The 12,393-nt window shown below is 46.4% G+C and overlaps 1 protein-coding gene and 1 non-coding gene across 2 annotated transcripts in view; one reads left to right on the forward strand and one right to left on the reverse strand.

Moving 5' to 3' along the window:
- Esrrb (estrogen related receptor beta) overlaps nt 1-12,393 on the reverse strand; it is a 100,625-nt gene that overhangs the window by 66,017 nt on the left and 22,215 nt on the right. The window lies entirely within an intron of this gene.
- Nucleotides 574-676, forward strand: LOC141421833 (small nucleolar RNA U13). Its single transcript, XR_012446523.1, has one exon. It is a non-coding gene; the product is annotated as a small nucleolar RNA U13 (small nucleolar RNA).

Consider the following 12,393-nt stretch of genomic DNA (forward strand, 5'->3'; position numbering starts at 1 on the left):
GTGTCACAGACCAGAGGAGACTAAAAGAACATGACAACAAAATGCACTGTGGAACTCTGGATCAAATCTGGAAGAAAGGACATTAGCAAAAAAACGAATGAAATCTGAGTGGAGGGTTTAGTTCATAGGAATGTAGCAAGATCCATTTCTTAGCTGTGACAAATCTGCCACAGTAATGTAAGAGGTTAGCAGAAGAGAAGCACAGAGGTGGGGAGTATGAGAACTCTGCACTGTCTCCACAGTTCTGTGCAGCAAAAACCTTTTTCCAATAAGTAGGTTTTTTTTAAAGAAATTTTAAACATAACTCAAATTCAACAGCAAAAAAAAAAAAAAAGAAAAACAAAAACCCCAAACTCTCCAATTAAAAATGGGCAAATTATCTGAATAGACATTTCTCAAAAGAAGATACAGTATAAAAATGGCCAAGGAGTGTATGAAAAATTGCTCAACATCACTAGTGATCAGAGAAAAGCAAATCAAAATCATAATGAGATATCATGTCACCCCAGTTCAAATGGCTATCATCAAATAGACAAAAATTAACAAGGGCTAGAAAGAATAGGAAGAAGGGGGAGCCTTTTCTGGTTCATAAGAGTGATGACTGGGCATTCATGCCTTTGTAGGACATGTGTCTTCCTTAAAACTGTTACAATGTCAACGCATTACCCAACTGACATAAAAAAAAGTTAAAGGAAAGAGCCAGGCACTGGTGGCTCACGCCTATAATCCTAGCTACTCAGGAGCAGAGTAGCTGCTATTTAAAGCCAGCCTGGGCAAATAGTTGGCAAGACCCTATCTCGAAAATATCCAGCACAGCACGCAGAAGGGTGAAGGAGTGGCTCAAGCAGCAGAGCACCTGTCTAGCAAGTGGGAGACCCTGAGTTCAAACTCCAGTACCGCCTCCCCTCCCCCACAAAAACCCCAACAACAAAAACAAAAGAAAACTAAAACAAAACCACCAAATGATTCAGCTATACCACTAGTGAGTATACATCCAAAGAAAATGAAATTAGAGTGTCAAAGCAATACCCCCACACCCATGTGAATTGTACCATTCACAATAGCTAAGATACAGACTCAACGAAGATGTCCATCAGTGGATGACTAGGTAAAGAAAATATGGTACATCTACACAACAGAATAGTATTGGGCCACAACAAATGAAATTCTTTCATTTGTGGCAAATGTGGATGGAACCGGAGGATATTATGTTAAGTCAAATAAGCCAGATACAGAAAGACAAATGCCGGCTGGTAACATATGCCAGTAATCTTTGCTACCCAGGAGGCAGAGCTCAGGAGGATCCTGGTTGGAAGCCAGCCCCAGGGAAATAGTTCGTGAGATCCTATCTCAAAAATGTCCAACACAAAGAGGGTTGGCGAAGTGGCTTAAGTGGTATAGCGTCTGCCTATCAGGTGTGAGGCACTGAGTTCAAATCCCAGTACAACCCCCCCCCAAAACAGGAAAGAAATACAAATACCACATATTCCCATTCGTATATGGAAGCTAAAATGTTGACTTCATTGAAGGTAAAATGGTAGTCGCTGGAGGTTAGGAAGGGGGTGGATAAAGATTGGATGGTGGGGACCGAAATTCAGTCGGAAGGGAGGAATAAAGTTTAGTTCTTTCAGCACAGTCAGATTACTATTATTCTCAACAACTTACGTATTTTATAAAAAACAAGAGAGAGAAGGTTAAGGTCTCTTAACACAAAGAAATAACTGATGTATAAGGAAAAGGAAATGCTAGATACTCTGGAGTGATCACCCCACATGGTGCACACGCACGAAATTATCACATCGGACCCCATAAGTATGGACAATTACATGCCAATTAAAAACACAAAAAATGGTAAAGACCAAATTAAACATTTTTTTAACTGGAAAAATATGTGATGGCCCCACCCGATTGTGCCTCTTAGGGGAAGGGAAGGGGAAGGAGCCCACTTGACCATGGTCTGCACCCTGACCACTGCCCCCTCCCGTGATGCTGTGGGCCTGGCTGTGGCTGGCTTATCCTTGTCTCTACCCCCGAGCACTTGCAGGTCCATTGCCTGCAGTGCCTTCTGCACGCCTCACCAGAAGTCACAACTGCTGGCCTTACCATCATGGCTTCAGAGTCATGAAGACGATCCAACATTTTGAACCAGTGGTCCCACATCTACAGAGCTAGCTTAAGAGAATTTACTAGATGCCAAAAGCCACTTGCTTGAAGTGAACCTGGTAGTGTCCACTACCACACACACGCTGCTGGAAACAACCTCCTTGTACGTATGCCACATCCACCTGGTCGCCTTGTAGAACTGCTGAAGTGAGGAGAATTAGAGGACAATGGAGAACCGTGCAGGGGACAGAATCTAGTCCTCCTATGGTCTGCAAAGCCCCCAGGACCATCCTGGCCACCTTTCCAGCATCAGCTCCCTCACTCTTCCCCAAGTGTACCAAAGACTGTGTGGATTTAGGCACTGCTATTGTCTGCCCCAGACCCCAGACACCCACATGGCTGGCTCCCTCACTCCAGTAAGGTCTCCGCTGAGATGTTCCTGACCACTTTTCTGCAATGGCCCTTGCTATCCTTTCTTCACAGCCATTGTTAGAACCTGGTATTCTAGGCTGGGATGTGATGGCACAGCCCTGTCATCCCAGCACTCAGGAGATTGAGGCAGGAGGATGGAGAGTTTGAGACCAGTCTGAGGTACATATCAAGATCTTGTCTCAAAAAAAAAAAAAAGAAAAGAAAAGAAAGAAATCTGCTGGGCGTCCGTGGCTCACACCTGTAATCCTAGCTACTCAGGAGGCAGAGATCAGGAGGATCTCAATTCGAAGCCAGTCCCAGTTCTCGAGACCCTATCTTGAAAAAACCCTATACAAAAAAGGCCTGGCAGAGTGGCTCAAGCAGTAAGAGCACCTGCCTAGCAAGGGTGAGGCCCCAAGTTCAAACTTCAGTGCTGCTAAAAAAGAAAAGGAACAAAAGAAAATGTGACATTCACTACCTATCTGTTTATGATCTGTCCACCCATAGTAAGATTCAGGAAGATAAGGTTTTTTCTTTTTTTTTTTTTGTGCTAGGGCTTGAACTCAGGGCCTTCACCTTGAGCCACTCCAGCAGTCCTTTTTTGTGATGGGTTTTTCGAGATAGGGTCTTGCAAACTATTTGGCCAGGCTGGCTTCGAACAGCGATCCTCCTGATCTCTGCCACCTGACTAGCTAGCATTACAGGCATGAGCCACAGGTGCCCAGCAGGTAGGGACTTTTAACTGATTGTTTTGCCTCAGAGCCAAGACGCATTGCAGATTCTCAATAAATGCATGAACCAATGAACAAAGTCCAGAGGCAGGGTGGGCGGGGGGAGGACTGCTGTGAGTGGAACACAGAGAATAGGACATCACTCTGATTGTGACATGGACAAGAGGCACTGTAGAAAAATGGAAACAGAAGTGATTTTGAGAAATTAGCAGAGTGTTTTTAATCTTTCTCTAGTTACTCAATATTGCAGTATGACACTGTGTAAAGAGTACAAACTTTGACATCCTTCAGGAACCAACTCAAAGTCTCCTCCTCCTACTCCCCTGCTGTGTGACTGTAGGGAAGACACTCAGCCTCTCTGAGCTTCCGGCATTTCATCTATAAAACTGATATCACATCCCTTTACTCAGAGTGATGTGCGATTAAAGAGAAAATAAGAAGAAAGTACTTGGCACAGTACTTGACGTAGAGCTGACCTCCAAAAAGGTTACCTCCTGTAGCCCAGGCAGACCTTGAACTCCTTCCTATATAGCCTGGACTGGCCTAGAACTCTCCATCCTCTGGCCTCAGCCTCCTGGGCACTGGATTGCAGGTGTGTACTACCACATCCATCTCTAGTTCAAGGTTGTTTTGGGCTGGACCCAAAGTCCTCCGTCCCAGCTTTCCTGAATTGGAACTCCACTGCGCTTACAGTGTACTCAGTCACAGAGCCAGCCTCCCTCACTGGCTCCTGGAAGCCATGGCTCTTGCCTGGCTCACACCTAGGTCCCTACCACACCTGGCCAGGCTTGAGGGTAGGCTGTGATGTGATGTGATTAGATGAGTGATTCACAAACCCCAGGGCAGATGTTGAGAGGTCAGAATGTGAGGTTCATTGAGTTCAGCCTCACTTCACAGATGAGGTTCTGAGAGAGCAAAAGACTCTCCCAAGGCACCAAGCCAGCCCTGCACCTCCCATCCTTCCTGGGGATGGCTGAGCCCTGTGTGGAACAGGAGGGACAGGCCAGGGAGGAGAGAAGTCACACCACACGCCTTCCCATGATCAATCAATCAGCTCAATTAAATCTAGAATGCTGGGGGAGGAGAACAAATAAAAACAGCAGAAAGTAATGACTAATAACAACTAAAATTGGATTATTCCTGTGCTGACTGGGTGGGGTGTTGGGCAAGTGAGGGAGTTCACTGCAGCAAGTGAGGAGGAGACAGCAAATTCAGCAGCCTGAGGATGCTGGGGAGCCCAAGGACCTCGGGTGGACCCACAGGCTAGTCATAGAGCCCACACGAACTTCGTGCAGACTGGGTGCTAACAGCCATACTGGTATTACCTCACTTCATCTTCACAGCGACTTCGAGCTGAGAACTGTGACAGCTTGGTTTTATAGGTAGGAAAACTCAGGGGCATTTGTTAAAGGTCTCATGACTGAGATAGAGCTGGATTTATCTGGACTTGTGTGTTCCAGTTCCAGGGTTTTGCTCTCAAAGACATTTTGTGTGTTTGCTGGGGTGCAGGGCAGGATGGGGTGCTCCATGAGCTCTTGGATGAAATGCTCTTACCTCCAACAAACAGTAGCTACTGTTTATTATTTATTTAATTTCATGTACCCACATTTATTGAGTTAAACACAACAGACCCTGTACCTAAACTCAGAAGCACATGCAGGTGGAAATATGTGACCAATGACAATAGAGTCACTGACAGTAGTGTCCTAAGGCACCAGGACAGAGTCACACACCAGGCACATCCACAGAGAAGGGGTGTGTAACCCTCCTTAGGGAACATGGGTCAGGGAAGGCTTCCTGGAGGAGGCAGAGTCCAGCCTATGTCATGAAGGACAAGCAGGTGTCAGTCAGGCAAGGACCCATCCCACCTTTTTCCCTTGGCCCAGGCTTGCTTTCTTTGCAATGCAAACTACAGACGCATTATCATAGCTAGTTAGTTAAAGGAACCCAGCAGTTAATCCTTGCATAAATGAAAAATCCTTCAGCAAAGCTAATAATCACCCCATAATCCAGCTGTTTTGTAATTCCAGATTTTACAGTTCAGTCTGGGGCTGAGATAGTCTGGTCCCTACAAAATCTTCTTTGTTGAGTGCAGAAAGGTTTGATAAAAAGGTGTAGCCTTCCAGAGTGGCTCAAGTAGTAAGAGTGCCTGCCTAGCAAGTGTAAGGCACTGAGTTCAAACCCCAGTGCCGCCAAAAAAAAAGATGTAGCCTTAGGGAGAAGAGTGATGGGATTGCCAGGGGGTGTCATATGTAGCAGGATGGGGGGACACACACCTGCCTAGTGTGTGTGTACACAAGAGGCCCTGGATTCAATCATCAGTACTGGACAGAGAAACAGAGAGAGGGAGTGCCCAGGCTTGCCGGGGAGAGGGTAGGGTGGGTACAGGAAGAATATGGTGATGAGTGGGAAGAAGAAAGAGGATCAGCCTAACCACACCAGCTGGGTTGTTCTAATCTTTCAAATACCAAGGAACAAGAAAGGCAAACAGATCCACTATTCAGAAGGGAAAACTGAGGTTCAGGAGAACACAAAGCCAAGAAGCCTATGACCCACTGGCACTTCCATTCCCCAAACCCAACCGCCTGGACTGCAGTGGATCCCCATTCACAGCCAGTTCCTGTTCTCATAAACCCTTCCAGGGAGGTCTTTGGCCTATTCATCCTTGTGTTCCTAGCGCACAGCCGATGCCAGTAAACAGCAGGTGCTCAGTACATATGCTGAGAGGAAATGAAAATAGGTTCACTTTACAGAAATTAGATCCAGAATGAGGCCAGGCACCAGGGGCTCATTCCTGTAATCCTAGCTATGTGCGAGGCTGAGATCCAGAGGATGATCTAAGGCCACCCTGGGCAAACAGTCCTGGAGACCCCACCTCCAAAATATCTAGAGTAAAATGGACTGGAAGTATGGCTTAAGTGCCTGCTTTGCAAGTGTGAAGCCCTGAGTTCAAACCCCAGTTCCACCATAAACAACAACAAAAATCAGAATAAGGATAAAGGAAAACGAAGCTCGTAAGGGGAGGGGAACACAAATGGGGATCATATTTACTGAGCGTCCCTTCTATACCTTGGCACTATGCTAACTGAATTTAAAACAATGTTGTTCTATTATGTACACGGAGTATGCTTTTTTTTTTTTTGCAGTACTGGGGCTTGAACACAGGCCCTACACCTTGAGCCACTCCACCAGCCCTTTTTTTCTGTGTAGGGTTTTTTGTGACAGGGTTTCGTAAACTATTTGCCTGGGCTACAAGCACGAGCCACTGAGGCCTGGCACAGATTATGCTTATTTAAAACATTAGCTAGCGAATAATAATGTAATAATGTAGAACAGTTCTAGTTTTTCTTTTTTACTAGCATATAGTAATTGTACAAAGTAATGGGCTTCGTTATGATTTTCATCCATGTATGTAATGTACTTTGATCATAGTAACCGCCCCTCTCTCTTGTTCTCCTCTCCCCTCTCCCGTTGGTCTCTTCACTCTTCCCAAATAGTGCCTGTACTTTTTTGTCCTTGTTTTTTTAAATCTGGATTTCACATATGAGAGAAAACATGAGTGTAACTTATTTTGCTTAACCCAATGATCTTCAGTTTCACCATTTTAACAATCCTGTTCTTTTTTTAACTTTTTTGCAGTGCTTTTTTTGCAGTTCTGGGACTTGAACTCAGGGCCTTCACCTTGAGCCACTCCACCAGCCCTTTTTTCTTGTGATGGGTTTTTTCAAGATAGGGTCTTGTGAACTATTTCCCCCGGTTGATTTCAAACCATGATCCTCCTGACCTCTGCCTCCTGAGTAGCTAGGATTACGGTGTGAGCCACCAGTGCTCAGCTCCATGCTGGGATTTGAACTCAGGGCCTACACCTTGAGCCACTCCACCAGCCCTTTTTTATATAGGTTTTTTCGAGATAGGGTCTCGTGAACTATTTGCCCAGGCTGGCTTTGAGCCTCAATCCTCCTGATCTCTGCCTTCTGAGTAGCTAGGATCACAATGTGAGGTACCAGCACCTCGAAACAATCCTATTCTTATCTTCTGTTGAGGCAACCTTGCACAGAGTGGATGGGTAATGTATTAAAGCTATCTAGCTAACAATACTAATACTTATTGAGCGTTTGCCTTGAGCTGGGTCCCGGGCTGTCATACCATGTAGACCTCTCAAGAACTTTATCGGTTGGCCTATTATTATCTGTAGTGAAACTGGCCCCCAGGTTCTGATGTCACACTCCCCTTCCAGCAGACACTGCCACCTGCACAAATCCCAACCCTCCCCACAGCTACCTACCTCTGTCCCCATAACACAAATAGTGCCTGGTAGGAAGGGAAGCAGAACCCACATAAAGCAGGCAAGAGTCACTCACCTCCTTTGTCCCTCACTCACATAAAGGGTGGCCACTTGAAAGAAGCCCTCTCAAGTTTCCACCCTGACACGGGAGCTTGGGCATAAGTGCACACAACAACAATGGATGGGTAGGACTAGTTGGACAAGTGAGAGCAAAGTGCTTTCTGCTGAGCTGGGAAGGGCACATGATTTCACAGGAATCCAGACCATTCAGAATTTGGTTCCTGGCCCTGCCACTCAGCAATTGGCACCCAGATACCCTGAGCCTCTACTTCTCCATCTGTAAGATGGGGACACCCAGACTCCTCTGCAGGTTTCTTGGAGAGATGATCACAGCTGTGCCCTCGTGCACGTGGAAAACCTGTGACAAGATGACAAGAGTCACAGAAAACTTGGAGACAGTGGTTACCCTGGGGAGGTTGTGTAGGGACCCAGGACAGTGGTTACCCTAGGGAGATTGTGTAGGGACCCAGGACAGGTAGGAAAAAATAATATATCCGTCCGTATTGTATGTACTCTTGTAGGATTGGATTTTTCTTATTATTATGCACGTGAATGTGTTACTTTTCTTCAGCAATATGATAACAAGTCCTCTTGCAAGCTTCATTCTCCTGGATGAGGTCCAACCATCAGAAATACACACAGCACATACAAATGCAGTCTCAGTGCAATTTCCACACAGGACCTGTGCAGAAATGCTTCTCTTTTCCAGGTGCCCAGCCCTCACTGCACCTCCCTCTCCAACCCCCAAAATCCTCTCCCTAAAGAAGCCCCTTCAGCTTGTTTGGCTAATGTATTCGCAAACCAAATTAGGGGGGCCTTGGCTCCCAGGGAGGTTCCCAAGCTAGTTGCTAGATGCGAGGAATTAGATAGCATCTCACGCTCAAATCTGATTAGGTCCGCCCGCCCCGCCCCCCTTGCCAAAGCCCACTTTCTAATCAATTTTACAAAGGGCCCTCTGCAGATATACACTAATGGTATTGAACTGCAGTCTGTAAACCAAGTCTTGGAGAGAAGTCTGCAGAGATAAAATGCACACACTGTATTAAGGAGGAAGCCTGTCGCCAGGGTGGTGTCCTTCCTCTCAGATGGGGCGGGGGCACAGCTGAGTGTTCACTACAGACCAATGTCATCCCTGCTCCAGGGACAGCAGCTCCAACTTCTCTCCCTCCTTCAAACCGAACCTCCATCCCAATTCCTCCCCATTCAGGTCCCTTGCACTGAACCTATAGGGTCCAATAAGTGATCCAGGAGCTGGAATGACCTTTCATCTTGGTCCCCTGGACAGCCCCGGGCAAAGGTAACCACTATTACACTAGGCTGCCACTTACTACCTGCATGGCCTGGGGCATTAACTTGACCTTCCTGACCGAGGCTATGACAAGGGACTCATCACCAAAGGTTAGGGAGGTATAGGTGCAATATGTTCAGAGAAGGGCTGCGTGTCGTTTTAGTGGATGTGCTCATTGAGAAGAGTCGAGAATGGAGAATGAAGAGAGGGAGGCTCAAGCGCCACCTCCCCCCCCCCCCCCCCCCCCCCGTAACTAGGGGAGGCACCCTAGGCAGCAGGAACAGGTTCAAAAGACTTTCCATGGATTAAATGAACTAAGCAGCAGGGTGCAGTCAGACCCCGTCCCGACCCCACCTCCACCAGCCACTTAGCTGTCCCTCAAAGACCCCAGAATTCTCCAATGTCCCTTTCCCTGCACTGATCTTTCCTGCCCCTTCCCTGCTCTGGGAAGGGCAGAAGCAAGTTTGTTTTTTGCGCTCAGCCCTACAGACACAGAGCCTCTGGCCTGGGAATTTTTCTGAAAACCTTCACACATTTTGATCTCTAAATATGAAAAGGAAAAATGCAAAATCCAAAAATTTTTAAATAGTTCATTAAATGTTCACAAAGCACATGATGTCAACTTGATTTGTTTATGGCGTAGTTATAAACATGTCATTACCCCAGAAAATCACTTGTAGGTTAGATTTTCTTAGTAAGAATTTTTGACTTGACTTTAAGCAATCACAGCCTATTTTAAAGTCAAAATTTATATTTCAATGATTCCAAATAATTTTGGATCTTTTTTTTTTTTTTTGGTGGAAAAGGGTGTGAACTCAGTGCATCATGCATGCAAAGCAGGTGCTCTACCACTTGAACCATGCTTGCAGTCCATTTTGCTCTGGTTAGTTTTTGGAGATGGGGTCTCACAAACTATCTGCCTGGGCAGGTCTCAAACTGTGATCCTTCCGATCTTAGCCTCCCAAGTAGTTAGGATTACAGATGTGAGCCGCCAGAATCCAGCTTGCTCTGGTTATTTTGGAGATGGGGTCTTGAGAACTACTTGTCCAGCTGTCCTTGAACCACAGTCCTTCTGATCTGTATCCCAAGTAGCTAGGACTACAGGCATAAGCCACCAGTGCCCAGCCAATTTTGGATCTTTATCAATAAATTTTACAATACAATGATTTTTTTTTTCTTGTTTGAGATACATTCTCTCTATGTAGCTCAAACTTGTGATCCTCAGCCTCCAGAGTGCTGGGATTACAGATGTACACCACCACACCTGGCACATGATATCGGTAAGGCATTTCGTATGAATGCTGTGATCTGGATCTGCGAAGACCTTGGTAACCTTGGCTAGCACTCACATGGACGTGTGCTAGGGGCAATGGCTCCAGACCAGGCTCAGAGCCCAGTGCCCTAGGATCCAGGCTCTTTGCAGCTGGGGCCAGAAGTGGCAATGCAGCCTAAGGACCGGTTTTATGGACAGAATAAGGGACCTTGCCAGCAGGGAGTGATCTTCAAGGCCGAACACACAAGCCTGAGGTCCCACTCCAAGAGGAGCAGGGTCAGCGTCTCCATCACAGGGAGGGCCCAGGTGGTTGCTATTCCACACCAGTAATGTTAAGGGGGAGTAGTTTGGTGGTCACCAAAGATTAGGAAATGGGGGAAGGGCTCAGCAGAAGGACAGCAGCTCATAGGAAGATGAAAATCTAGGGCACTGACCAAAAGATTACCTGAAGTCTATCTAGTTCTTCCACCAGAATCCTAAATACCTGCACACTGTACTGCCAGGGACAGTGGGGTCCCTGACCACCCGACGATTGCTTAGGGAGCTCGGGGACTTTGACTCTGGTGGAGAGAAGGTGATTAACAAGGAAGGAGCATATGTAAGGTAGTTTAAAAATACCGTATGATACAGGAATACGTTTACATGTGGTCTGTGTGTACACGTGCATATGCTGGATGAAAAGGCCAGCTTCCTCCCTGGTGAGCACAGCTGCTAAAGACAGACAGCCAAACACATGTGCACACACACATGCACACATTTGCATGCATATACACACATGCAACTTCCTGCATGGAATGCTCTAATGCAAAAATAGCATGGAGACCTTATTTACTTACAGATAGGCAGAGAGCATACTGGGTATTTGAGAGCTCCCAGACTTGTCAACATCGAGTATTGGACTAAAGGTCCTGTTCTCAATAGCTGGGTCTTACTGCCTGTTACCACACCCACCTGCTGCCACTCTCAGGGACCACTTCTGAGGTGACCTGGTCCTCATGCAGCAAGTGAAATGTGAAATGTGAATGTGAGCGTTCTCTGTCTATCACCAGCAAGGCAACCATGGCTCAGGACACACTGTGTCCATGTCCTTTTGCCTTTCCCTCTGGACCACACACAGCCTCCCTTCCCTAATAGCATTCTGCTCCCCACACTCCCCAATCTCCTCATTTCCCTTCTGCCATCCAAAGGCATTCCATCAGCTAAAGACTTTCAGATAAATGGATGAACTTAAGTGACATGCCTGGAAAGGTTTCTGTCCCTTTGCTCCTCAAGGCTTCCCTTCCTTCACAATAGGAAATGGGGTGGCTCATGATCAGGGCCATTGTTCTGCAGCCACACAAGCCTGGATCCAAATCCTGACTTCTCATTTGCTACAAAGTCCCATAACCTCTCGACGTGCTTGTTTATCTGTCAAATGAAATACTTGTTCCTAGCTCCATGGGCCGCTGGAAAGATCAAATGAGGTGGTGTGCACAAGCACTCAGCATGGAGTCGGCAGTGAAGAAAACATTTTTTTTTCTTTTTTGTTGGGACTGGGATTTGAACTCAGGGCTTTACACTTGCAAAGCAGGTTCTCTACCACTTGAGCCACATCTCCAGTCTCAGCATGGAGTCAGTCCTGAGTAAGCATCCCATAAATACAATTGAATTAGCGATCACAGAAACTTCTCTGAGTCCCTTCACTTTTAGGTGCACTTTGACCTCCATGGATTGTGTGTAGAGCAAGTTCCGTGGGATTTTGACAGATAACATGTTCCTTCCACCCAAAAGCGCCATGGTCAAATCAATAAAGAAAGCATTTGGGTGAATAAGTCAAATAGGTTTCTTTACTGCTGGACTTCTCAGAACTTGCAGTAAAGAAATCTATTTGGAAGGCCTAAGACAGGGCATCTGACAGAGGTGATTAAATTAATTTTAACATTTGAGCTCAGGGCCTCAACACTTGCGAGGCAGGAACTCTACCACTTGAGTTGAGGGTTAGGAGGGTACCTCTTTCATGCATGACAACTCCTCTGGGCAAGCATTCTGCCACTTGAACCACTTCTCTAGCCCTTTTTGTTTTAGGTATTTTTTGTATGAGATGGGGTCTTGATAACTTTTTTGCCTGGGCTAGCCTTGAAACAATGCCCCTCTTCCCCCATCTCTCCCTGGGATTACAGGTATTGGCCTCCTCGCCTGACTTTCCCCTCCTCTTTTGACACAGGACTTCAGTGCTTTTTCTCCTCTCAGCCCTTCCATGTGA

This window comes from Castor canadensis, chromosome 3 (assembly GCF_047511655.1).
Source record: "Castor canadensis chromosome 3, mCasCan1.hap1v2, whole genome shotgun sequence".
In the NCBI taxonomy this organism is placed as follows: domain Eukaryota; kingdom Metazoa; phylum Chordata; class Mammalia; order Rodentia; family Castoridae; genus Castor; species Castor canadensis.